The sequence below is a fragment of the Protopterus annectens genome, chromosome 1.part2 (genome assembly GCF_019279795.1).
Source record: "Protopterus annectens isolate FY-2018-M chromosome 1.part2, PAN1.0, whole genome shotgun sequence".
Taxonomy (NCBI): domain Eukaryota; kingdom Metazoa; phylum Chordata; order Ceratodontiformes; family Protopteridae; genus Protopterus; species Protopterus annectens.
The window spans coordinates 840640689-840665486 of NC_056727.1; positions in this window are offsets into that span (position 1 = coordinate 840640689).

Genomic DNA, 24798 nt, shown 5'->3' on the forward strand with positions numbered 1-24798 from the left:
AGTAGGTAATAATTTGAGCTTCTAGTTTCTTCCATCCTTTCTGTTGTATAAAAATGCTATGTCTGCAAGGGGCTTTCCTTGTATTTAAAAGGCTGTGGAATGATGATTCATCAGTGGGACAGAGCAGAAATTCTTTAGGATTCCAGAGCAGAATAAGATATTTCTTACATTTATTTTAGTGAATTGCACTTCTTTAACACTTATAATTGTGCTATACAGCTTATCTACTACATTTTGCACTGTTATAAAGCTTTTTTTACTTAGTTCACTGCAATTATGTACTATTTCATACTGTTTTAACTTTATTTTTCAGTGGTAGATACTGTTTCATTACTCATTCATTTCTCCAAAAATACTTAAGTGTAAACTGCTTTTTTATACTGAGAGTTGTATTTTCTGTTTCTGAGTGCTCTATCACTGCTTTTCTGTGCATTTCTTGTGAGGTTTCTTTTTTCTGGTCAGGTATCATATAACTGATTCGTGTTCAGTTAAAAGCATTCTCAAGAGTCTCTTTGCTCCTTTATCTGTTTAAAAAAAATATTTATTGGCTACAGCTAGTAGCTGTAATAATGTGCATTGCTTTAATTGCATTTTTTACTGAATTACTAAAGTGTAAACTGCTTTTTCATACTGAGACTTGTATTTTCTGTTTGTGAGTGCTCTTTCTGTGCTTTTATGTGCATTTATTGTGATGTTTCTATGTTCTACTCCTGTAGCATAGTCTAGATATAGGCCTGCTATTGTCCAGGCCTGGTAGTTGTTTGTTGAGTTTCCTATGTTTCTGTCAGACATCTTCTACTTATAGTGTCTTGTCTTCTTTGTTTTTGAGAGTACCAAGGTTTACTGACCCTCTGTAGCACAAGTGATTGGTATAAGAGCAGGGGATATTAGGAGTAGGTAGTAATTCGAGCTTCTAGATTCTTCCATCCTTTCTGGAATATAAACCCTGTGTCTGCAAGTGGCTGAGCTTGTATTTAAAAGGGAGTGGAATGATGATTCATCAGTGGGACAAAGCAGAAATTCCTTAAGATTCCAAAAGTAGAATAATTTATTTCTTATATTTATTTCATCAAAATGGACCTCTTTAACACTTATTGTGCTATACAGCCAATCTACTACATTTCACACTGTTATAAAGCTGTTCTTACTGTTTCACTGAATTCATGCATGTTTTTTACTGTTTTACAGTATTTTTCATTGCTAGATACTGTTTCATTACTCTAATTGCATAGTTACTGAATTGCTTTACTGTAAACTGCTTTTTCATACTGAGAGTTGTATTTTCTGTTTGTGAATGCTCTGTCTCTGCTTTTCTATTAATTTATTGTGAGGCTTTGGTGTTCTTCTCAGGTAGCATAATCTAGATAGAGGCCTGCTGTTGTCCAGTCTTGGTAGTTTTGTTTGAATTTCCTGTATTTCTGGCAGCCATCTTCAACTGATAATATCTAGTCTTCTTTGTTATTGAGAGTTACAGGGTTTATTGACCTTCTCTCACATAAGTGAGTGGTGTAAGAGCTGGGCTAGTAGGACTAGGTCGTAATTTGGGCTTCTGGATTTTTCTATTCTTTCTGTGTCTGCATGCGGCTGTGATTGTATTTACCAGGCTGTGGAATGGTGATTTATCACTGGGACAAAGCAGAAATTCCTTTTGATTCCAAGAGCTGATAAGTTATTTCTTACATTTACTTCATTGAATTGTACTTCTTTATCACTTATAATTGTGCTACACAGCTAATCTACTACATTTTGTATTGATATAAATCTTTTTTACTGTTTCACTGCATTTTTGTACTGTTTTATACTGTTTTAAATGTATTTTTTATTGCTAGATACTGTTTCATTATTCTGCATTTGTACTGAATTAATTAACTGTAATCTGATTTTTTGTACGGATAGCTATATTTTCTGTTTGTGAGTGCTCTATCTCTACTTTTCTGTGAATTTTTTGTGAGGTTTCTGTGTTCTAGTCAGGTATCATATAACTGATTTGTTTGCACTTAAAAGCATTCTCTAGAGTCTCAATTCTCCTTTATCTTTTTAAAATTTCATTTAGTGGCTATAGCTAGTAGCTGTAGTAGTGTGCATTGCTCTAATTGCATTTTTGCTGAATTACAAACTGTAAACTGATTTTTCATAGTGAGGCTTGTATTTTCTTTTTTTTAGTGCATCTTCTGTGCTTTTCTCTGTATTTATTGTCAGGTTTCTGTGTTCTACTTAGGTAAAACCATCTAGATACAGGTCTGCTGTTGTCCAGGCTTGTCAGTTTTTTTTTGATTTTCCTGTGTTTCTGGCAGCCATCTTCTGCTGATTCTGTCTTGTCTTCTTAGTTATTTAGAGTATCAGGTTTTCCTGACCTTCTCCAGCATTAGTGATTGGTGTAAGAGCAGGGTCTAGTAGGAATAAGTAGTGATTCAAGCTTCTAGATTCTTCCATCCTTTCTGATATAAAAACCCTTTGTCTGCAAGGGGCTGTGTTTGTATTTACCAGGCTGCGGAATGGTGATTTATCACTGGGACAAAGTGGAAATTCTTTAAGATTCCAAGAGCAGAATAAATTATTTCTTAAATTTGTTTCATTGAATTGCACTTCTTTAACTTTTATTCTGCTCTGCAGCTAATCTACTACATTTTGCACTGTTATAAAGCTTTTTTTTTACTGTTTCACTGCATTTATGTACTGTTGTATACTGTTTAAACTGTATTTTTCATTGATAGATACTGTTTCATTACTTTAATTGCATTTTTACTGAATTATGTAACTATAAACTGCTTTTTCATACAGAGTTGTATTTTCTGTTGGTGAATGCTCTTTCTGTGCTTTTCTGTGCATTTATTGTGAGGTTTTTGTGTTCTACTCAGGTAGCATAATCTAGATAGAGGCCTGCTGTTGTCCAGGCCTGCTAGTTTTGTTTGTTGAGTTTCCTGTGTTTCTGGCAGCCATCTTCTACTGACAGTTTCTTGTCTTCTTTGTTATTGAGAGTAGCAGGCTTTCCTGACCTTCTCTATCATGAGTGATTGGTGTTAAGAGCAGTGGTTAGTAGGACTAGGTAGTAATTCAAGCTTCTAAATTCTTTCATTCTTTCTAGTATATAAACCCTGTGTCTGCAAGGGGCTGTGCTTGTATTTACCAGGCTGTGGAATGGTGATTCTTCACTGGGACAAAGCTGAAATTCTTTAAGATTCCAAGAGCATAATAAAATAGTTCTTACATTTATTTCATTGGATTGCACTTCTTTAACACACAATTGTGTTATACAGCTAATCTACTACATTTTGCACTGTTATAAAGCCTTTTTTTACTGTTTTGCTGGATTTATGTACTGTTTTATCCTGTTTTAACTGTATTTTTCATTGCTACATACTGCTGCATTACTCTAACTGCATTTTTACATAATTACTAAACTGTAAACTGCTTTTTTCATATTGAGAGTTGTATTTGTTGTTTATGAGCACTCTATCTATGCTTTTCTGTGCATTTTTTGTGAGGTGTCTGTGTTCTAGTCAGGTATCATATAACTGATTTGTTACTAGTTAAAAGTATCCTCTAGAGACTGTGTGCTCCTTTATCTGTTTAAAACTTTCATTTAGAGGATACAGCTAGTAGCTGTAATAATGTGCATTGCTGTAATTGCATTTTTCTGAATTACAAACCGTAAACTGATTTTTCATAATGAGACTTGTATTTTCTGTTTGCGAGTGTTTTTTCTGTGCTTTTCTATGCATTTATTGTGAGGTTTCTATGTTCTACTCAGGTAGAATAATCTACATACAGGCCTGCTGTTGTCCATGCCTAGTAGTTTTTTTTGAGTTCCCTGTATTTATGACAGCCACCTTTTCCTGATAGTGTCTTGCCTTTTTGTTATTGAGAGTATCAGGGTTTTTTGACCTTCTCTAGCATTAGTGATTGGTGTAAGAGCAGGGGCTGGTAGGACTAGTTAGCAATTCAAGCTCCTAGACTCTTCCATCCTTTCTGGTATATAAACCCTATGTCTGCAAGTGGCTGTGCTTGTATTTACCAGGCTGTAGAATGGTGATTCATCACTGGGACAAAGCAGAAATTCCTTAAGATTCCAAGAGCAGAATAAGTTATTTTTTTACATTTATTTCATTGAATTGCACTTCTTTAGCACACAATTGTGCTATACGGCTAATCTACTACATTTTGCACTGTTATAAACTTTTTCTTACTGTTTAACTGCATTTATGTCCTGTTTTATACTGTTTTAACTGTATTTCTCATTGCTATATACTGTTTCATTACTCTAATTGCATTTTTACTGAATTACTTAACTATAAAAGTACAGTTTTGTACCTACCATAAATGTAGATGTTCGACTGCTAATACAGCTGCAGTCATAACAGATGGGTTCTCCTGTCGTCAGGCGGGTCCTCGGTTGGCCGAATTCCAAAGTCTTGGTCCGGCGTCGGTTGTCGACGCTTCTTCCCTGACGTCAGTGCGACAGGGGTATAAAGGAACCAGCCGACGCCATTTTCTTAAGTTTTTCTTGCCCCAGATGTCAGGTGCCCCCAGAAAGAAGGCAATACATAAATATGTGTAAGAAAGCAATGCAATATAATCAAAATACAGTAGTTGCAAGCAAATACACCATAAAAGAAAACCCCTATCAGGTTGTATGAGGAGGTGTTAGCCAATAGGCCTGTCCCAAGAGGGGAAGGAGGGAGGGAAACCTGGACTGCAGCTGTATTAGCACTTGAACATCTACATTTATGGTAGGTACAAAACTGTACTATGTTCATCGTGCATACAGCTGCAGTCATAACAGATGGGTAGAATCCCAAAGCTAAGAAAGGGGTGGTAGGCACTAGGTGGAACTAGGAGGAGCCAGGATGCCCTGCAAGACTGCAGTGGCAAAGCCTGCTCTGGTTTTGGAGTATAATGGTAGGTGGTAGTGCTTGGAGAGGGTATGCACAGAACTCCAAGTGGCAGCTTCCAAAATGTTTTTGGTAGGAACTCCTCTGAGGAAAGCTGCAGAGGTAGCTGTGGCCCTTGTGGAGTGAGATCTGATGCCTGTAGGTACCGTTTTGCCATGAAATGAATAGCAAAAACGTATGCAGTGGGCTATCCATTTTGAGATTGTCTGTTTGGAAATTGGCTTACCTTGAGATCCTACAGCACAGGACACAAAGAGCTGTTCTGATTTTCTGAAAGGCTTTGTTCTGTCCAAATAATAACGAAGTTGTCTATGGACATCCAAGGAATGTAGTAATCTTTCCCCTTTGTTTTGAGGATTAGGATAAAAGGTAGGTGAGTGTATGGCCTGATTCAAAGCTACCCTGGATACCACTTTGGGCATAAAAGACGGGTTGGTTTGTAAGGAAACTCTGTCCTGATGGAAGATGATAAAAGGCTGCACAGCCATGAGAGCTTGTAGTTCTGAAACTCTACGAGCTGAGGTAATAGCCAGAAGGAAAGCTGTTTTCCAGGACAAATATTGCAAATCTGATGAGGCAGCTGGCTCTAAGGGAGGCAGGGTCAGTTTCTCCAGAATGAAATTGAAATCCCAAGCAGGTATTGGTTGCTTCCTTGGGGGTCTTAGATTCTTAGCCCCTCTGAGGAACTGTCTTAAGAGAGGGTGAGAGAATAAGGGTGGATCAGTGTTGTATTCTGCAGAAATGGCTGAGGCATGGATTTTGATGGAGGAGAATGAAAGTCCACTGCTTAGCAGCTCAGCTAGATACTGTAGTATTTGAGGTAAATTCATTTTTCTGGGATCCTGGCCCTTTTTCTCATTCCAGACACAAAACCGTTTCCATTTTGCGGAGTAAGCTTTTCTAGTTGACGGCCTTCTGGCCTCCAAAATGACATCCTGCACCTCCTTGGAGAGTAGGGTCTGCTGTGATGCTAAGGAATCTTCAATGTGGCTAGATTGAGTGTTTTTATCTGGCTGTGAAGAGTTTTGAACCTATGCTGAGTCAGAAGAAGAGGCATTAGAGGCAGTGTCCATGGTGGGGAATGCGTCAGGCTCCTCAGGAGTGGGTACCAGTGTTGTCTTGGCCAGTCTGGAGCAATGAGAATCATCTTTGGTCTGTCTGCTTTGGTTTTCAGTAGAACTTTGGACAGCAGAGGAAGAGGTGGGAAGGCATAAACTGTCATTGATGTCCAGCTGAAAGAGAGAGTGTCCACTCTCCAGGCCTTTGGATGAAAATTCCTTGAGCAGAATTTTGTCAATTGGTGATTTTTGTGGGAGACAAAGAGATCTATGTCTGGCCTTCCCCATGCTTGGATTATCTCTGTAAAAACTTTTGGATGCAACTTCCATTCGTGTGGATCTGTCATATTTCTGCTTAGGTTGTCTGCCAGTGTGTTCTCCTTGCCTGGCAGGTACTGTGCTTGTAGCTCGATTTGTAAGTCCATGGCCCTGTTCCAAAGTGACATGGCCAGTCTGCATAGAGGGTATGAATGCGTTCCTCCCTGCTTGTTTATGTACCACATAACTGTGGTGTTGTCCGTTCTTATCAATAGTTGACCTAGTTGCAGAAGGTCTGTGAAAGCTATAATAGCATTTATTACTGCTAGCATTTCCTTTTGATTGACGTGAAGGTGCTTTTCTTTTTGGGACCATTTGCCCTGAATGCACCGATCTGTCATGTGCGCCCCCCAGGCGTAATCCGAGGCGTCTGTTGTGATGACTTGTTTTGCTTGAGGCTTGCTGAATGGAAGACCTGTATTTGTTTGGCATGCTTGAGCCCACCACAGAAATTCCTTTTGAAGACATGGAATTAGTGGTATTATTGTTTCCAAACTGTGGCTGTCTTGAGACCATATGTTTTTCAGGTACCATTGAAGTTTCCTCATATGCAGATTTACACATGGGATTAGTAAGATGCAAGACGCCATTAATCCCAGAGCCTGCAGGATTTTCCTTGCAGTCAGCCTGGTGCAATTTGCTAGTGCTCTGAAGTATTGAGTTAGTTGCCCCTGCTTCTCTGGCATGAGGTAGGCCATCTGGGTGTTTGTGTCCAAGTTGGCACCCAGGAAAATAATCTTCCGAGAGGGTATTAGCCTTGATTTCTTTTTGTTCACTGTGTATCCCAGAGAGTTCAACAACATTATTACATAAGCCAGATGTTTCAGGAGAATGTGCTTGCTGTCCGCTTGGATCAGGCAGTCATCCAAATAAGGGTATATTTGTATCCCTTGAAGTCTGCAGTAGGCAATCACTGATGCCAGGCATTTCAAGAATACTCTGGGTGCAGTAGATAAGCCAAAGGGCAATGCAGAGAATTGATAATGGGTTGAACCTGCAAGAAATCTGAGGTATCTTCTGCAATTTTGTCTGATTGGGACATGCAGGTATGCCTCCTTGAGGTACAGTGTTACCAGCCAAGACTCCTTGCCCAGCATGGGAGGAAGCTGCTGTAGAGTGAGCATCTTGAATTTTGGTACATGTAGAAATGTGTTTAGGATGGATAGGTCCAAAATAGGTCTCCAATCTTTTCCCTTCCTTGGTACCAGGAATAGTCTGGAATAAAAACCTTGACCTTGTTCTTGCGTAGGTACCTCTTGAAATGCTTTCATGTCTATGAGATCTGTAATTTGCTTTTGTGCCTCTGCCCTTTGATTGTGTGGCAGGTTCGGCATGCCTCTCATTTTTGGAAGGGTGTGAAAATGGAATCTGTAACCTCTGTTTATAATGTCCAGGATCCATTTGTCTTTTGTGATAATATGCCAATTGTTTGAAAATAATGCCAGTTTTCCTCCTAAGGGGGCTGCCATTTGAGTCTTGCTTGGCATGCAAAGGGGAAAGTCATTGGGTTTGCTTTCTGAATGGTTGCAAATTATCCTCACCACCTCTTTGTGCAGGAGCTTGCCATTGTCTGCCTCTAAATGATCCTTGGAATTGTCCTCTGCCCCTCGGGCACCTGTATCTACCCCTTTGGGGTCTGTCCGTGGCTGGAAAGGACCAATTTTTGGAAGGCCAATTTCTACTGAAACGTGGGGGTTGTACCTGTAGAAAATCCTTCACAGTTTGCATTGATTTAGCTTTTTCCTCCATTTTCCTTAATACCTCCTCAGCATTAGCACCAAATAATACATCCTTTTGTAGAGGGGCATCTAGTAATTTAGCTTTGACATGATCAGGCAAGGTTTGTTCCTTGAGCCAGGCATGTCTACGTATGACTGATCCTGTAACAGCAGGTCTACATGAGGCCTCTAGAGCATCAAAACCACATTGTAAGGTATGCTTACCCACTTGTTCTGCACTATGCATCAAATCATGTAACTCCTTCAAGTCTGGTTGTTCAGGTTGTGACATTTTACTTTTCAATTGTGATAACAAAAACTGTTGGTATTTTAGCATATGGAACTAACAGTTTAAGGCCCTCGTGGTTAAGGTAGCCGAGGTATATACCTTTTTTCCCCACCTTTCTAAGGATCTGGAATCTCTCTCGGAAGGTAATGGATTTTTAGCAGTGGAGGCCTTAATTCCCTTGGGGCCCTGTGAGATGGTTTCTGGGTCAGCAGCATGGCTTTTGTAAAGAAATTGGTGTGAGTCAGGAACCCTGTAGTACCTGTCAGGTTTGACTGGGGCTGGAGGCAGAGAATCCGGGTTAAGGCAGGCCTCCGAGTAAACATCATCTAGGATGTCCAAGACAGGAGGCATAGCCAGAGGCCTGTGCTGAGGTAGCAAGAGAAATTCCCTAAGCCTTTTCTTGGAATCTGAATAATCTTGGCCTTCCCAGTGAAAGTGCTCCCTTAAGGTATGCAAAGTTTCCCCGAATGAAAAATCCTCTGGGGGGGATACAGAAGGAATAGACTCCTCTGCATCAGAGTCCTCAAAAGGGGAGTAGGGATGTTCCTGATCATCAGAGTGCTCTGAAATAATGGAGCCCTGATCAGAGGAGGGGGATTCTTCCTCCACTCTGGGCCTTTTGTCTGGTGGGGGTTGAGAACCCCTGATAAGAGTAATTAAATCCTCAGCCATTTTAAGCATCTGTTTTTTAGGCATGGGGCCTGGAGATGGGCCCTGTGTAGCTTGTCTCTTAGAGTGCATGGCTGTTTTAGACTTAGTGAAAGCCTTGATGGAAAAAGAAGAGGAAGGTCTGAAGACACCTTGAGTGGAGGTAGACCTGTCCACATTGTGCTGTTGAACGCCAAGAATGGCTTCGGTATCTGTAGTCGGGGTGAGGGCCGAGGAGCCTGCGACCTCGGGCACAGGAGACACCGCCAAAGAAGTGTCGTCAGTAGTCAGGGGCTGTGTAGGTGCCTCGCTGAGAACCGGACCACGTGTAGTCGGCTTTGGCGTGGTGTCAGTAGAGGCCGCGGACCTCGTGTGTTGGTCCATATCTTTGCGTTTTTTAGACAAAACTGGAGTCGGAGTATCCGACGACATAATATAGTTAAATGCTTTTCCAAAATAATGCTGGGCGAACTCCGCCCGACACTTAATAGTGCGTTTATTGAATGTAGCACAAAAGCGACAGACCGAGACGTCGTGGTCTGGGCCTAAACAGGGTATACAGAGGGAATGGAAATCCTTATGCGGTATTTGCTTCCCACATGAAATACAATTGTTAACTTTGTCTGACATCGGTCTGAGGCAAGAAAAGTTTACCCAACGGGGTATTTAGCTTTCAAGAAGACTTCGGTTTCAAACTTTTTGTAATTTCAGGAGCTGGCCGACCGGCACTTGCGAACTGCTTCTGCTTCGGGCACCATGCGGCAAGAAAGACTGAAGAAAATGGCGTTGGCTGGTTCCTTTATACCCCTGTCGCACTGACTTCAGGGAAGAAGCGACGACAACCGACGCCGGACCAAGACTTTGGAATTCGGCCGAACAAGGACCCACCTGATGGCAGGAGAACCCATCTGTTATGACTGCAGCTGTATGCACGATGAACATCTGCTTTTTCATACTGAGAGTTGTGTTTTCTGTATGTGAGTGCTCTATTTCTGCTTTTCTGTGCATTTTTTGTGAGGCTTCTGTGTTCTAGTCAAGTATCATATAACCTATTTGTTTGTGGTTAAAAGCATTCTCTAGAGTCTCCTTGCTCCTTTATCTGTTTAAAACTTTCATTTAGTTGCTAAAGCTAGTAGGTGTAATGGTGTGCATTGCTCTAATTGCATTTTTACTGAATTACTTAACTGTTAACTGCATTTTGATATTGAGACTTTTATTTTCTTTTTGTGATTGCTCTTTCTGTGCTTTTCTGTGCATTTGTTGTGAGGTTTCTGTGTTCTAGTCAGGTAGCATAGCCTGAATAGAGGTCTGCTGTTATCCAGGCCTGGTTGTTTTGTTTGAGTTTCCTGTGTTTCTGACAGACATCTTCTGCTGATAGTGTCTTGTCTTCTTTGTTATTGAGAGTAACAAGGTTTTGTGACCTTCATTGGCCCAAGTTATTGGTGTAAGAGCAGGGGCTAGTAGGACTAGTTAGTAAATGGAGCTTCTAGATTCTTCCATCCTTTCTTGTATATAAACCCTGTGTCTGCAAGGGGCTGTGTTTATATTTACCTGGCTGTGGAATGATGATGCATCACTGGGACAAAGCAGATATTCCTTATATTCAAAGAGCAGACTAAATTATGTTTTATATTTATTTCATTGAATTGCACTACTTTAATGCTTATAATTGTGCTATATAGCTAATATATTACATTTTGCACTGTTATAAAGCTTTTTTACTGTTTCACTACATTTATATACGGTTTTATACTATTTTAACTGTATTTTTCATTGCTAGATACTGTTTCATTACTTTAATTACATTTTTACTGAATTACTTAACCTTAAACTGCTTTTTCATATGGAGAGTTGTATTTTCTGTTTGTGAGTGCTCTATCTCTGCCTTTCTGTGCATTTTTTATGAGGTTTCTGTGTTCTAGTCAGGTAGCATAGTCTGGATAGAGGTCTGCTGTTATCCAGGCCTGGTTGTTTTGTTTGAGTTTCCTGTGTTTCTGACAGACATCTTCTGCTGATAGTGTCTTGTCCTCTTTGTTATTGAGAGTAACAGGGTTTCCTGACCTTCTCTAGCATGAGTGATTGGAGTAAGAGCAGGGGCTAGTAGGAGTAGGTAGTAATTCGAGCCTCTAAAGTCTTCTATTCTTTCTGGTATATAAACCACATCTCCAAAGTGCTGTGCTTGTATTTCCCAGGCTGTGGAATGGTGATTCATCACTTGACAAAGCAGAAATTCCTTAAGATTCCAAGAGCAGAAGAAGTTATTTTTTTACATTTATTTCATTGAATTGCACTTCTTTAGCACACAGTTGTGCTATACGGCTAATCTACTACATTTTGCACTGTTATAAACTTTTTCTTACTGTTTAACTGCATTTATGTCCTGTTATATACTGTTTTAACTGTATTTTTCATTGCTAGATACTGTTTCATTACTCTAATTGCATTTTTACTGAATTACTTAACTGTAAACTGCTTTTTCATACTGAGAGTTGTGTTTTCTGTATGTGAGTGCTCTATTTCTGCTTTTCTGTGCATTTTTGTGAGGCTTCTGTGTTCTAGTCAAGTATCATATATCTTATTTGTTTGTAGTTAAAAGCATTCTCTAGAGTCTCCTTGCTCCTTTATCTGTTTCAAACTTTCATTTAGTTGCTACAGCTAGTAGGTGTAATGGTGTGCATTGCTCTAATTGCATTTTTGCTGAATTACTTAACTGTAAACTGCATTTTGATATTGAGACTTGTATTTTATTTTTGAGATTGCTCTTTCTGTGCTTTTCTTTGCATTTGTTGTGAGGTTTCTGTGTTCTAGTCAGGTAGCATAGTCTGGATAGAGGTCTGCTGTTATCCAGGCCTGGTTGTTTTGTTTGAGTTTCCTGTGTTTCTGACAGACATCTTCTGCTGATAGTGTTGTGTCTTCTTTGTTATTGAGAGTAACAAGGTTTTGTGACCTTCACTGGCACAAGTTATTGGTGTAAGAGCAGGGGCTAGTAGGACTAGGTAGTAATTTGAGCTTTTAGATTATTCCATCCTTTCTGGTATATAAATCCTGTGTCTGCAAGGGGCTGTGTTTATATTTACCTGGCTGTGGAATGGTGATTCATCACTGGGATAAAACAGAAATTCCTTATATTCAAAGAGCAGACTAAATTATGTTTTATATTTATTTCATTGAATCGCACTCCTTTAATGCTTATAATTGTGCTATATAGCTAATATATTGAATTTTGCACTGTTATAAAGCTTTTTTACTGTTTCACTACATTTATATACTATTTTATACTATTTTAACTGTATTTTACATTGCTAGATACTGTTTCATTACTTTAATTGTATTTTTACTGAATTACTTAATTTTAAACTGCTTTTTCATATGGAGAGTTGTATTTTCTGTTTGTGAGTGCTCTATCTCTGCCTTTCTGTGCATTTTTTATGAGGTTTCTGTGTTCTAGTCAGGTAGCATAGTCTGGATAGAAGTCTGCTGTTATCCAGGCCTGGTTGTTTTGTTTGAGTTTCCTGTGTTTCTGACAGACATCTTCTGCTGATAATGTCTTGTCTTCTTTGTTATTGAGAGTAACAGGGTTTCCTGACGTTCTCTAGCACGAATGATTGGAGTAAGAGCAGGGGCTAGTAGGAGTAGGTAGTAATTCGAGCTTCTAAAGTCTTCTATTCTTTCTGGTATATAAACCACATCTCCAAAGTGCTGTGCTTGTATTTCCCAGGCTGTGGAATGGTGATTCATCACTTGACAAAGCAGAAATTCCTTAAGATTCTAAGAGCAGAATAAGTTATTTCTTAAATTTATTTTGTTGAATTGCTCTTCTTTAATGCTTATGATTGTGCTATACAGCTTATTTACTACATTTTGCACGGTTATAAAGCTTTTTTATTGTTTCACTGCATTTATGTACTGTTTTGTGCTGTTTTAACTGTATTTTTATTGCTAAGTACTGTTTCATTACTCTAATTGCATTTTACTGAATTACTTAACTGTAAACTGCTTTTTCATACTGAGAGTTGTATTTTCTTTTTGTGAGTGCTTTCTCCCTGCTTTTCTGTGCATTTTTTGTGAGTTTCTGTGTTCTAGTCAGGTATCATATAACTGATTTTTTGCAGTTAAAATCATTCTCTAGATTCTTCTTCCTCCTTTATCTGTTTAAAACTTTCATTCCATGGCTACCACTAGTAGCTGTAATATTTTCCCACCCGACCTCCCTATTGGTGTCTTGTTCTTATACTTGGTGGCTTTGCAGTTGCCCACCCATGCTGTAAATTTGATCTGGGACATTCCTCCCAGTCTAGTGTCATTAGCTCCTTCTACCTAATACAGAGAGAACATTTAAGAAGACCAACCCACTTAGGTTCTTAACCTTGAATTAACTTCTGTTCCTGCTTTCTCCCTTTCTACTTTACTAAAAAAAAAGTTTGCTAGAATATCCTTGTGTTCTGACTGAGTGTGCTTATCAGCTAAGTATTTTGGCACTTTTTAACTGTTCAGAGTTGAATAAAGAAATAATTGAATTCATTTCAGAATACAGTTTAAATAAATTACATTTATTTAAACTGTATTTGCTGTAATATTGCTACACACTCGTGTGCTAGCTTGCACTGCACTTGAATAATTTCCAGTGCTGTTTTAGCTGCCTTTCTGTGAAAAAATAAATTAAAAAAATTCTAAGCCTTTTTCCTGTCTTTCCTGAAACTAGTCTAGTCCAGAAACAGATTTGCTGTATCCAAGACTGTTTGTAAGCTTCTGAGCCCCCCCAAGTCTTTCTGTGTTGAAGAGAAGCCTTCTAGTATATCAGTGAGAGTGGTAAGCACTAGGTAGCCTATCTACCACAAGTGGAGTGGTTTCTGGCCCAGAAATCATAGTGTATTGGCTGTTTGGGCAGTTTTTCCATCTGTCTCAACTTTCTGGTTTAAACACCCATGTCTGCACTTGTATACTACCTTTTCTGTAACTAGTCTAGTCCAGATACAGACTTGCTGTATCCAGGACTGTTTTTAAGCTTCTGATTGGTGCCAAAGTCTGTGCTTCAATGTTTCCCTTAGATCTACTAGTTCTCTCCTCTCCTGCACTTGTACTAGCTTATTAGTCTAGCACTTTACCAGACTTCTTGTAGCAATTATTGTAGCACACAAAAGTGCTACCAGCACTAAACATTCTTCAAGGAAACAAATCCAGTACGTATTATTAATGCCTACCCCTCCAGGCATGTCTAAAGGTCAGTTCCCTGTGCTTTCTCCTATTAACCTGGTGAACTTGGGCATCCAGAGGCAATGAGGCAACTGCCTCATGTACACTGACAACCCTCTCCTCTTACCTCCCAACACTCAGACTTGCGAGAGATGCACTTATATATCCAAATTGGAAGCCACGCACTCTTCAGCCAAGACCAGAATAGCTGGTAAAGAGGAGAAGGTCAACACTTGCACCACATCACATGGAACACATAGCCCTCCAGAACACACACCAGCACTGCCTTCACATAAAACACAAACCACACACCCACCTTCACAGAGGCTCTCAATAAAAATCTACCCAAACAGCAGAGACTTCCAAGGCAGAAACGCACTCGACCACCACAACACAACACTAATCACGAGAAACATAACTCTCCTAAATAGTGTGCCACTCAACCAAAGCCCCTAATGCAAAACAGCATATCCAACACACTAGTCATAGGTGACTCGATGGTGAGGCACACTGATGTCCCACTCACTAGGTTGAATAAGGAGAAAGCAACAGTCAGCTGCCTGTCAGGTGCCAGGATCTACCACATAACGCATGCACTCAGGTCCCTCAAAAACAGGGTACAAATATGACTCAGTCATTGTACATGTGGGTGCGAATGACCTGAGTTGTACCTCCCTGGACTACATGAAAAGAGACATGGAGGAGCTTTAGGATTTTTTAGCCCAGGCAGGTATGACCCTAGCTCTGAGCAGCATCCTACCATCACCCAGAATGATACCACAGTACAAGCAGAAAATGATTGATTTCAACAATTGACTACATTTCTGGTGTCATTCTAAGGGGATCCAGTATCTGTCTGCCTGGGATGACAGGATTGACAGACCTCAATGCTTTGCCAGAGATGGACTGCATCTGTCACCCCTGGGCTTCCAGATAATGGCCATGGCTCTTGCCACCCCTATAGTGCCTTTTTTAGGTGGTATTCCAAAGATCAAATTACCACAATAACAGCTACAAACCAATGCAATCTGAGGGTCATGTTGCTCAATGCTAGAAGTCTAATTCTCAAAATGCACTCACTCGAAGCACTCCTTAAAATGGAAAACATTAACATTGTGCTGTAATAGAGACCTGCTTCAAGGCAGCTGAAAGGAAGCCTATACTACCAGGCTATAACTCATTCTACACCTTTCAGCTCCAGAACTTGGACTGAAGCTCCAAAGGCAGTCGTATTGCAGCATTCATAAAGGATGCACACACCTCCAGACTCATAGCCCAACGTAATGCATCAGAGATACTTCAGGTGCAGCTAACATTGTGTAAGACAGCAATTGAGGTTGTAACCTGCTATAGGTCCCCAACCATGTCCCAAGACTCACACTCCATGTTCCTAAGCACGCTGGAGAATATTAGGGTCCAACCTAACACTCTCATACTAGGCAACTTCCACTACCCCTTCATTAACTGGGAAAACTACTCATGTACCAATACACTTGCCCAGGATTTCCTGGAGTTCATTAATTCCAGTTCCCTGGACCAGCTCATTCTTCCCCCACTAGAGCTATCAACATCCTTGACCTGGTCATTACTAACATGGGTGACCATTGCTCAACACCAATATTCTGCTCCTCCCTGGTTAGATTTGACCACAAACTAATCACCTTGGAAACCCACATCCCTCCCATCCCACCTGCAAAGGTAACCACCATGAAAAACGTCTCCAAAGCTAACTTTGGGCTCCTAATAACAGAGGTGGCTAACTTCACGGCACCCATGCAAATGGAGAATAGTTGCATGACTGCCGAATTATACACCAATGCACTGTACGAACACATAAACAAATGCATGGAACTCGCCATAACCAATAGAACAAAGATGCTCTCCTCCAAAAAAAGAAGCTAATCTAGTGGTCCCCTGCCATAAACAAACTCTACAACAGAAGGTGGAAACTGATGTGGAGTAAGGTGAAGTCACAAGACTAGGAAAAAACTCCCGTATCAGCCTCAACAAAAAGTTGAGATTCCTCATCAAATCCTCTAAAGCTAACTATGAAAACAGAATTTCAGCAGATAGTAAAGACAACCACAAGGCCTTCTATAGTTATGTAAAGAATCTCCATGGCAATACCCAGATTTGCTTAGAGCTACTGCACAATGGTAAGTCTTATACCAAACCAACAGATATTGCCAATATACTGGCCGACAGATTCAGTGCCAACTTTACCTCCCCAAAGGACCAATCACAATATCAGTAGATTGCCAGGCACCCAGTATTACTGCTGCACAGCTTAAAACAGCACTGTCCAAGGCCAGGAATACAGCTTCTGTGGGACCTGACAATATCCCCTGGGTGTATTCTACATGAACAATAGAGTGAACTGGCACCTCACCTGTGTGCCCTGTTCAATCACAGCCTCACCTTAAGCTTTGTCCCTACCAAATGCTGCACTGTTACAATCATCCGTCTCCACAAAGGAGGAGTGACTACAAACCTTGGGAACTATCACCCCATTAGCCTGATGAGGCTGATATGCAAAGCTATGGAAGACATTATCATTAACCTAATAAACAAGGATATAGGGAATCTCCAAACTCTGGATGCAACACAGTTTGGTTTTGTGAAGGGTAGTTCATGCCTGCTCAACTTGGATGACTTCTTTGAGTCAGTCACCAGAGCTGTGGATGAAGGCAAAGTGTTTCATACAGCCTACCTTGACTTGGCCAAGGACTTTGATACCATTCCACACTCAGGAATCATAGAAAAACTCACTAAGTTAGGCATCAACCCTATATCACTAGTTGGGTTGCAAACTGGCTCACAGATAGAACCTACAGTGTGAAAGTAGCTGACTCCAAGTCACACTGCAAACTAGTCACGAGTGGAGTCCCACAGGGTTCGGTCCTGGGTCCTCTCCTGTTTAGTATCTACTTCTCTCAAGTCCAGACCAACACAAAGGGACTCTGGCTGACAAAGTTCGCACATGATTGCAAGTTGGGAGCTATTATTATCCCTGTGATGTTGACATCCTACAGAATGGCCTCACTGAAACCAACAACTTGCATCAGAACCATGGCCTTAAGCTCAATGCCAAAAAATGTGTCGTCATCCCCTTTGGGAACAACCCGGTTCACATGAATTACCCCATTGATGGTAGTCCACTGAACACAGAAGGTGTTATAAGAGATCTGGGAACACAGGTTGACAGCAACCTCTCTTTTGATCACCACATTGCTACTGTGGTCAGAAGGTCCTTCTGTGTGGCACATCTCATTACAAAGGGTTTTGCATCCAGGAAGAAAGAGGTCATTGTGTCCTTTTACTCTTCCCTTATTAGGCCAATCATCGAGTATAATGCCCCATTTTTCATGTACCTCACTAGATACCTGCAACAACTGGAGAGACCACAGAAGTACCTCACAAAGAGGATCCTAGGCCTTAAACTCTTGTCCTATATGGACAGACTCAGAAAACTCCAACTATTCTTTGTCTCATATCGCCAACTTAGAAGCGATCTCTGCTTGACTTAAAAAGCCATGTCTGACCCAGCTCTATTAGAAATGCTATATCTAAATAAATTCCAATCCCTCCGCACCACATACTCAAGAGAACTTAACCTCATTACCACAATCAACAGAACATACTGGAGGGACAGGTTCATAACCCAGAGACTGCCCATGCTATGGAATAGACTTCCCAATACATGTCAAGCAGAGCGGGTTTATATTACGTTATCGAAAGATAATTCAGTCAAATGTTCAAAACATCAAAATGGCCACATATCAAAGCTATTATTGTGGGGGGGGCTGCACCCCCCACACCCCCCACTAAATATATATTCCAACTCCGAGATCGCACTACAGGGAGGAAAAGGCAAATATCCCAATCTTCACCGTACTGTGATCCCACAATCGGATCTTTGAAATGAGGCCATTTCGAAGTTCTGAGCATTCGATTACATCTTTCAGTAATGTAATAGGAACCCAAGCAGAGCACCTCGCTGACCCTCTTCAAGAGAAATCTTGATGAGTGTATGGTAAATAAAAAATTCACCTCGGGGATCACTCCAGTGGCTCTACTCGACAGAGGCACTGGGAACTAAGGTCAGGTGGCATGATGCCAGGGTAATCCTATGGCTAGGCTTGTAATGGCCCCAGGGCCATTAGCCTTGTACACACCTATGAACCTATGAACCTATTATATCATATTTAAATAAAAATAATCTGCTCTAGTATGGAGGAGTGTAGTATTTTTACTCATATTAGTATATTTCATTCTCAAATGTGGACTTCTGCATTTGTGGTTCAATTTTCTGTTGAGTAATACTGCTTTCCCCATGCTCAGAAAAGGTGTACTGCTATAATGCAGGTTATTCATTTAAAATACATGTTATATATTTAAATAAATAACATGCATTATCCTACTTTGTTTTATTGGTGAGATGTGCTAACTTTGTGAGCGGATGTTCTGTATTAAGTCTGTACAAGTGAGATGTCTCTGTTTTCCTTCTAGCCTGCACTTCACATCCATCACTGAAAGGGAGTATGGCCATATATTTAACAAATAAAAGTGTGTTTTTTTTCCTTCATTTTAAGTTATTTATATAACTTAAAGATGCTTCACATTACAATTATATGCCATGGAAGCACAAGTTTGAATTGCAATACTGAAGTAATTGAAGTAATTTGTACTCATTTTGTTATGCAGAATTGTCATAGCATTTCTAATAGAAGTAAGTTAGTTTCTGAGCGAGCTTCAAACAGATTGTCTATTTCCAGAATCCATTTGGCTATTTGGCACTCATTCTTGGTAAGTGTTTTAATATTTTAAACCACAAAAATGCAAGTCATCCAATCAGGTTACGTGAATAAGTGACTCTGCCAACCATCATTAAATATACTGTATTTTATTATGCACTTCTTAGGGTGGCCACGATGGTGCAGCGGTTAGTATTGCTGCCTCACAACAAGGCATTCTCCAGTTCGATCCTCGGCTGGGGTGCCTTCTGTGCAGAGTCTGCATGTCCTCCCTGCGGTTGCTTGTGTTTTCTATGGGTGCTCCAGTTTCCTCCCACATCCCAAAGACATGTTGTAGGTGGATTGGACACTCTAAATTGCCCCTAGGTTTGAGTGTGTGTGTGTGCCTTCTGTGGAAGGTTGGGTGCCGGGCTGGCAACTTGACACTGTAAACCTCCACTGCCAATCATGAGTGGACAGGTGATCCACTGTGGCAACCTCTAACTTGGAAAAAGCCGAAAGAAGAAGATATTATACACTTCTTATTTAATACATCCATTTCTAAAATTGCATTTCTGTCTTCTTTAAGCATTGAAATGTTTAAATTATAGTAATGCATGTTTTAAGATTCACTGTCATATTGAAACATGTAGTCCTCACAAAAGGGGATTATTTCATTGCATTACAGATTATATATCATATTTACCCCAAAAGGATCAACTAAACCACCCCCAAATTTCACGAGTGAGGAGCACAGAACTGACATAGCTAATCAGCACATATACTGTCTTAATATTACATAGATATAAGCACAGTGAATATTTCTTTGTAAGAGGGCAGTAGAGGGAAGGTGACCATCATAACCCATTTTGATATTCACAGACATATCAAGAGGGACCCCTTTACAAATAATATTACCAAAACAACTTTGTTACTAGTCATAAAATCATAAAATCTCTGTAGTGAGGACACCAGTATTCTATACTTTAGTGTTGAAAAAATATACATTTACTGTATGAACATTTCATTTCCTGTACAATTTGTCACTGCAGACAAGAATATTATGATATTATGATTCATTCAAGATCATATCCATGATACTGTCTTTTTTGGGGGTTTTTTTTTGTTTGTTTTTTTCAGGAGAGGTGAATTCCGTGTCATACTCTTCAAGAATAAAAATGTCACCTCTGGTGCCATGGCCTAGAAAGATAGAGATACAGCAGGTATAGTAAAATGTTCTCTTACGTTTACTTAGAAAAGGGCTTGTCATTTTAAAACATTTATTAAAAATCAACAAAGTAATGTTATTATTAGCAACAGTCACAGAGGATCACATGGTGCCCATCCATATTACTCGTGTAAATACTGTAGGTATATTAACATGGGTGGTAGTGTTATTTTAAAGCACACTGGCAAGGAAATTTGTATGTATAAAAGATTCAGTTATAAATCAGAAAGTGTAGTTTGTTTAGCAACTTGTTCCTGTGAGAAATTCTATGTACGTAAAACTATAGAATGCTCTTGCAGAGAATATATGAACAAGTTTTAGTTATAACAAAAAAGATTATTCAATTGTCTTAGCTAAACACCCTATAGGCTATAAGGATTTTAAGGTATTTTCTTTTTGGCTATTGACTATGTGAAAAATAATCAGTTTATAGGAGATTTTAGTAATAGTTTGGAATGTAAAGAAGTCAAATGGCAGGTATTACTTGCCGCAGATAAGACTCCTCATTTAAATGGTGTAATTAACATTCAGGGCCAGATTCACGAAACCTCCGTGTAAGACTTAATATGTCTTACTCGGAGGCTGCAGTTGAATGGTATGACATCAGCATGCCATGCATATTCATGAGGGCATGCTGAATCATACCCTAGGCTAACATGGTCCGTGTAGGAAAGTAGGGGGCATGTCCGAATGCTGAGTACTGCAAAGGGACACGCCCCCAGAAGAGTCAGAGGCCTGAAAGTAAACACCCACGAGTGAGTCCTTAGAAATGTCAAGGAACACAACACCACGCATCAACACAGACTAAACCCTACTGAAAATGTGTAAAACGTAAAAATAGGAGTTTCATTTTTTTTTTTATAATTTTAAAAATGTTTGCCCGCATTTGCACTCATTTGCGCGGGTATGCCCTTCGCTCAGCCACAGTTAGCAGACATTGCAAAGCATATAAAATCTACATATGCAAATTAAGCCAAGTAGCAATAGCGTAGCGGTAGAGACGTTGGCCAAAGAGGAGGCAGTCACGGTTCGAGCCCCCACAACATCATTCACCATTTTTATTTAAATAAGTATGAAACAATCCCCTGACATATATATATATATCTATATATATATATATATATATATATATATATATATATATATATATAAAACTATAATTTAAGTAAAATGTAATGAAATGGGCCATGTATTTGTGAAGAAATCCGACAGAATAATTTATAAAAAAGGGATAATAATTGCCCATAGCTGAGCAACGCTTTAGCAAGCTGAATATGAGTGCCCGTAGGTGAGCAGTGCTTTAACAAGCTGCATATGAGTGCCTGTAGGTGAGCAGAGTTTTAACAAGCTGTATATGAGTGCCCGGAGGTGAGCAGCGCTTTAACAAGCTTAATATGAGTGTCCGGAGGTGAGCAGTGCTTTAACAAGCTTAATATGAGTGACCGTAGCTCAGCAGTGCTTCACCCAGCGTAATATGAGTGTTCATAGCTAAATAATGCATTACCCAGCGTAAGCCATTTGCGCGGAGCTGTGCAGCGAGCCAACCAGCTTTTACCAGCGGGCAACATTGGGCAAGCTGTATCAAAGCCACCTTTACACAGACACACCTCCTAGCCTGTCTAGACAGTAGTAAAATAAAAAAAAGCAATGCCAAGGGTCGAACCTGGGATACTGTGCACCATAGTCAAAGTACGGAACAACTAAGCCATGACAGTTGTACTGAGAAATACAGTATTAGCATATATATAGGAATGAATGAAAATAGAACCATGACAAAGCAGGTTTGCTTTAAGCTGATAAATATCCAGAATGGCCACTCACAGATAAGTGCGGGAAAACCGGCATATATAAGCCCCATAGGCGGGAATACACACCATAACTGATTGTGGTACCCATTTGCAGTCAGGATGGCAGGTGCAGGAGAGGGAAATCGCTTTAGAGCACAAAGGTGGGGTGTTGAGGAGTCAAAATATATGGTTTGGCTCCTAGTCCATGATCATGAAGCACAACTCATGCAGGGCCAGGTTCAATGGGGAGCGTATAAGGCAGAGGCGTGGAACCGGTTGGCACATGATCTCACCAGTGCCACAGGCATTCCAAGGACTGGTGAACAGGTCCGTCACCACCATGCGGACCTGATGAGACGTAAGGAGGACCAACTGAACCATTGGATCCAGGAGGCCTGCCAAATGCCCAATTCTCCACTACTGAGTAAGTATCCATGTAATTACGTATGTAAGAAATGCTATCGTAGCCTATAGTATGGAGAGGTATGTTCCAATATTCCTTCTTTTATATTTTAGCTGCAGGTGTTCATTCCATGAATCGGCGAGCCTATGCTGATAGGCTGCTGAGGTTGCGCCACCAGACAGGTTAGTAATTATTTAGCTGGTATTGTTATAGAATATAAGTGAGACAGATTGTAAAAGAGTTCAGTGTTGTAACCCAGTAATAAAGGTGAAATAAGCCTAGAATAAAGATTCTGCTAGTATTGTAAGATTAGATAAGTGATGCAGCCTGGAAAAGAGTGTATTGCAATCCAGTAATAAAGATTAAACAAGTCTCAAATAGAGTTTCCACCTGTATTGTAATATCAGATAATTGCTTCAGCCTGAAAATGAGTGGTAATCAATCAACAAAGGATAGACAAGTGTCGAATACATCTTTGTAAATTCTGCCATATGAAATAAGTGAGTCAGCTGGAAAGGATTGTTGTAACCCAGTAATAAATGTTAATAAAGCCTAGAATTAAGTACCATTCTGAAATGTAAATATAAAATAAGTGAGAGAGTGTGAGAAAGACAGTTTGAAGCTACCAAGAAAGCTGTAATAAGTCTGGAATAAAGGTATACTGCAGTCACTACATAATGAAATGAATGAGACAGCTACAACCAAAGAGTGTAATGTCTTAAATAAAGTACAGAACCTGGACTGTGTCCGTCCCACAATTTGGATATGTTGCTGTACCCTTGCATTATGGAGATAGTATGATTGTATGAAATGCTGAACATCCACAGTTGTCTAGACCCATATAAATCAAATGTAGCAGGATGCTGTACCTGAACACAACCAGATATGAACATATATGAATAAAAATGGAATGTATATAAATGTAGCAGTCACATCCCCATCACCAACATTCCTAAGGTTACATACAGGAAACTGTACTAATACATGTAGGGGATATATATCTGCATCTACTAGGAATGTACAGTATATGTATAGGTAGTGTAAGTTGTTAATGTAATATTTCTCCACCCTACCCTATTTTCACAAATTATGCCATTCCACACCAAACTGGGTATGTGTATTCACAATTAATTCCCATGGACATTTGTCCTGTTGGTTCATACATATCTGCATGTACGTTGATGCATGTGCCCTGTTCACATATCCAAACCTGATGGCCTGTTGCCACCAATCAACCCTGCATGCTGTTGGAATGTGCACTGTTGTTCTAAATATGCATGTGTTATGCTTGCTGCTCAATGTTTGGAATTCATGGGTGTTTGGTTAATGGGAATACTGATGCATGCTGTTACAACTAATTTTGAAGGGTGTTGTTTGTTACTAACCCAAAATGCCATAAAATACTGCTAAACATAGGACAACAGGGAAGGCGGGTTCCAGCAGACCCACCTCTCACACTTCAGCTGGCGAGTGCACCTGGTACCAGTGCCCAGGCCGGGACCTCCTCCTCCGGTGGCCCTGTGCCACCTTCGGGTGGAAGCGCTGCAGGGGATGGGGCTCACCCCCCCTCTGAAAGCGTGGCAGGAGGAGAGCCTCCACTCACCCTCCATAGGGTCCGGTCTGTGGTGCGTAGTGAGATCAGGCGTTCTGTGACTGATCCCCTATGCCAGCTCGAGGTGAGAGTGGCGCAACTCATGGGTGTGCCTGCCCATCCTATCCAGCCCCCAGCACAGCCCCGGCCTGGGCTGTGAAGGCGCAGTGGTAACTGCCCATGGGTGGGGATCTCAGTTCCACTGTTGCCATCTGTAGGCTCATGGGCTCACAATATCCAAAATCTGTCCCCGTCAATTGTGTTTACCCCCCACATGTGTCATACTCCGCCCCTGTATGCATCTTGTTTGTCTTGTCTGTTAACCTCCCCAACCTACCTCCCCAAATTTACCTACTTCCTGTACCTCACATTCTACTCTCACCTGAAAAAAAAAATAAAAAAAGGGCACTCTGTTCCCACAAAAAAATTACGCCACATACACAGCTGCCCAATTCGCACACATGTCCGCTGGACATGTAAACTGATAACTCTAACTGGCAGTACAACATATTTTGTTGTCCTCACCCCTCTCTCAGGGGTGGAAGGTTTCAAATTTCACACCAAATTTCAAACATATGCACAGCTGTTGCTGATAAAGAAATGGGCAGCTATGGACCTTCCCTACACCCATCCTGCACATCCCGAGCTGGTTTCCCTACTGTCTTTCCCTCTTTGTGCCCCCTTTTTCACCACTTTCCTATTTCCCCATTTTCATTTCTTTAAAAGAAATTAGCGCTGGCGCTAGCGAGAGTAAGCACTTTTAAGCAGTAGTCAGCGGGTGTGCGCTTGTGTGCAGTTAGCTAAGCGTAGATAAGCGTAGCTAAGCGTCACGCAAATGAGCGCAAACCCACTTACAACTGCTTAAAAGTGCCTTAGTCACTCTGTATGACAAGGCCTATAGTCTGCTCATCAGCAAAAAAAAAAACATTACCAAAGCTTG